Raw genomic sequence first — 4,108 nt, 5'->3', positions numbered from 1 at the left:
TAGCCACCGCCGCCACGCACTCCCTCCTCACCTCCCTCCGCCGCCGCCGGGGGACACCGTCGGGCTAAGCCCGGAGACCGACGGTGACGGCGGAGGATTTCCTCTCTCCCGCGTCTCCGGGGTGGTGCGGGCCCCCTAGCCGTGTGATGGCGCGGCAGATCTGGGTTTTGCGGCGCGGCGGATGGCTGCTTGATACGTCTCCAACGTATCTATAATTTTTTATTGTTCCATGATATTATATTATCTGTTTGGATGTTTTATACGCATTAATATACTATTTTATATTATTTTTGGGATTAACCTATTAATCTAGAGCCCAGTGCCAGTTTCTGTTTTTTTCTTGTTTTTGAGCTTCACAGAAAAGGAATACCAAACAGAGTTCAAACGGAATAAAACATTAGCGATGATTTTTCTTGGACCATAATACACCCCGTAGACTTGGAGATGAAGTCAGAAGAGCCGCGAGGCGGCGGTAAGGGGGGAGGGCGCGCCCAGGAGGGTAGGGCACGCCCCCTGCCTTGCCACCTCCTCGGGACTCCTCTGACCTAACCCTTGGCCCTATATATTCAAATATATCCCTAAGCCACTATAAGCATCCACGAAAATACTTTCCCACCGCCTCAACCTTCTGTACCCGTGAGATCCCACCTAGGGCCTTTTTCGGCATCCTGCCAGAGGGGGATTCGATCACGGAAGGCTTCTACATCAACTTTATTGCCCTTCCAATGAAGCGTGAGTAGTTTACCTCAGACCTACGGGTCCATAGCTAATAGCTAGATGGCTTCTTCTCTCTCTTTGATTCTCAATACCATGTTCTCTTTGATGTTCTTGGAGATCTATCCGACGTAATCTTCTTTTGCAGTGTGTTTGTCGAGATCCGATGAATTGAGGATTTATGATCAGCTTATCTATGAATATTATTTGAATCTTCTCTGGATTCTTATATGCATGATTTGATATCTTTGTAATTCTCTTCGAACTATCGGTTTAGTTTGGCCAACTAGATTGGTTTTTCTTGCAATGGGAGAAGTGCTTAGCTTTGGGTTTAATCTTGCGGTGTCCTTTCCCAGTGACGGTAGGGGCAGCAAGTCACGTATTGTATTGTTGACATCGAGGATAAAAAGATGAGGTTTACATCATATTGGTGAGTTTATTCCTCTACATCACACTAGTAGAAAAACACCTAATAGTCCCGGTTCGTGAGGGCCTTTAGTCCCGGTTCATGAACCGGGACTAATGGGCCGTTACTAATGCCTCCACCCATTAGTCCCGGTTCAAACTAGAACCGGGACTAATGTGCCTCCACGTGGCTCTGTGCGCCGAGCCCAGTCAGGGGGCCTTTGGTACCGGTTGGTGGCACCAACCGGGACCAAAAGTCCATGTTTTTTTTGGAAATTTACTGCTTTAGGGGTTTTGGGGGTTATTTTTAGGTTGTTATATTAGCTAGCTAATAGAGAGAAGTGTCCTCTCTTATATCTTCGTCCTTGGTTTACCAACGCTGCTGCTATATATGTTCATTTTACCCGCTGATATAATAACTCATGCATGCTCGCTTACATCAGCATATATAATAACAAGTACTCGTCCTACTAATCATGCATCATCATACAACTTCTACTCGTTATTAATAATAAGTCATACGATCATCATCCTCATAGTCATCGAACCCAACCCTATATAATTGTTCTTAACACATGATCATCAGTATCAGGTAGGACCTAAACACCCTTAAGGTAAAATAGCATAAAACAATATAGACCCTGACTCTCCTTTATGAAGAATGGCGATCATCCTGTCTCCAATTTTTTCCCTTCGCTGAATGTTGCTTCCAAGAAGCTCCTTACGACTGTCCATATATTTTTTTCCATTCTTTGATTCTCAGGTCTCCACTTATTTTAGAAACCCGGTATGGACAGTTGAGATTCGTAGGACGATCTGGTTGTATGTTCAAAACATGAAGGCTACCGTGTGTATACATCAGATGAGGCACACAATCATTCGGGATTATCTATTGAAAAACATAGTAATAACTTCGTAGTTAGCAATGATATGATGTACTAGTTTTAGAAGTGTGCAAAAAGATGAACGGATGTTGTAATAGTACCAAAACCTTATCAGGGTATCTCCATGGTAGTTACCGTAGTTTAACACGTGCACTAGTGGCACGTATTGACCATAATGTTGAAGAGTTCGATTGTAGACATTGTAATTCTCAAGATCAGTACAAAATGCGACCAGATGATTTTTCTCCTGATAAGTTAGTTCGGAGCCTTCGGTGTAGTAGGTTTTGTCTACCATCTTCCGCACATTCTTTGAAGAATGAAAATAAGCTGTCAATGGAGAATAAGTTGTCAACTATTTTGAAATAAACAATATAAATTACTTAATAACTATGTTAAGCTCACATGGGGGAAGAATTGGAGGTGTATCCACAAGGACGAAAATCGTAGGTCTCTCTTGCTCGATTGTAGGATCACCAAGATCCATGGTAACAAGCATACCCTCATCAAAACCATACATCTTGCAAAGTGCTTCCCAATTTTTGCAACCAAAATGGGTTACACTCTGAGCATTGTACAGCTTTACTTGAAAATCCACACCATGATGGGTACTTAGGATAATTTTTTTGGTTTCGAAACTCTCATGGTCTTCAAAACCCATCATCTCCAAGACATAGCGTCTTGCAAAGCATGGGATAAGCTAGTCGAATTGGAAAAGATGAAAAATATTGTCATGATTAAAATAGTTGAAGTCATGAGTAATTACAAAAAAAACTTTTATCGTCGGTTGCGTACCGTATGAACATCGAAGGTCTCCTCGAGCTTAATGCTGAAGCGACGATCTTCGTCCAGCACAATGAACCTGTCACAGATACCTCGGTCGTCGTGGCACCAGTCGCACTCCCCCGGGAGGTTTTCATCGTCCGATGAGTACGACATTTCCGGCCTACGTTCATAATTCAAATATTAAACTAGACCATTATTATTAATCACGGGTTGACTATTGATGATCGATGTACGTAGCTCCTCCTTTCATTCCCGAATGCATTATTATATCAAATTGTCTAGCACACGGGAATGAAGGAGAACTTATCCAATATGAGCATTCAATAAGCAAAACCAAATCATAAAATAAGCAAAACCAAATCATAAAATAAAGTATAGTATTCAAATTAGCATGCATTCAATAATTATAAGTAAAAGTACATCATCTCTTGGTGTCCGTACATCGTCGAATATTATCACTAATACAACTAGAACCGTAGCGCCCGACGGGTATCGACGCGAGCGATGGACACCCAAAGATAAGGAACCATCACAGGATCATAGTTCCAGTGAGATCCCTGAAGAACCTGCCAGGTATTGTCGAATCTGCCCTCCAATGCAACCATGTAGCGACGGACGTGCTCGTCCTCCTCGCTGACACGGTGACGTACCACCTCCGCGGTGTCCGGATGCCTCACCACCGTCACTGGCCCCCGCGACCGCCACCAAACAAGGATCGGGTCAACAACGGGCTGCCTCCTCACCAACCTACATCCCCCGGAAGGTAGCACCTCCCAATACCAGCCCGGCGGAGCCCAGTCCTGAACATGGCCCTGATCAAGCAGGCCTCCACCGCCGAGTCGACGACGACGAGGATGCGGGATAGGCATCGCCGACGTCGATGCGGCAACTACTTCTATATATAGTTAAATAAAAGTAGTTTTATTAATTAAATCAACTATCTAGTTCAACTACTAAGCACTTACTATAAATAAATAAGTAGTACTTAGTAAAAACAAACTACTTCTATATATAGTAAAATAAATTAGTTTATTAAATCAACTAGCTAGTTCAACTATATATAAACTACTTTTTATTACTACACATCTAATCTAACAAAAAAATCATTAATTGCTACACATCTAATCTAACAACTATATATAAACTACTTCTTATTACTACACATCTAAACTATATACAAAAAAATCATTAAAATTCTATGAACAAAATTAATTATTACACATCTAATCTAACCAAAAAAATCTAATCTAACAAAAAAATCTATGAACTACATATCTAAATTACTACACACATCTAATCTAACAAAAAAATCTAATTAATCT

The sequence above is a fragment of the Triticum dicoccoides genome, chromosome 6B, assembly GCF_002162155.2.
Source record: "Triticum dicoccoides isolate Atlit2015 ecotype Zavitan chromosome 6B, WEW_v2.0, whole genome shotgun sequence".
Classification (NCBI taxonomy): Eukaryota; Viridiplantae; Streptophyta; class Magnoliopsida; order Poales; family Poaceae; genus Triticum; species Triticum dicoccoides.
The sequence above is the reverse complement of the archived record's forward strand: the minus strand, read 5'-3'. Positions refer to the sequence as shown.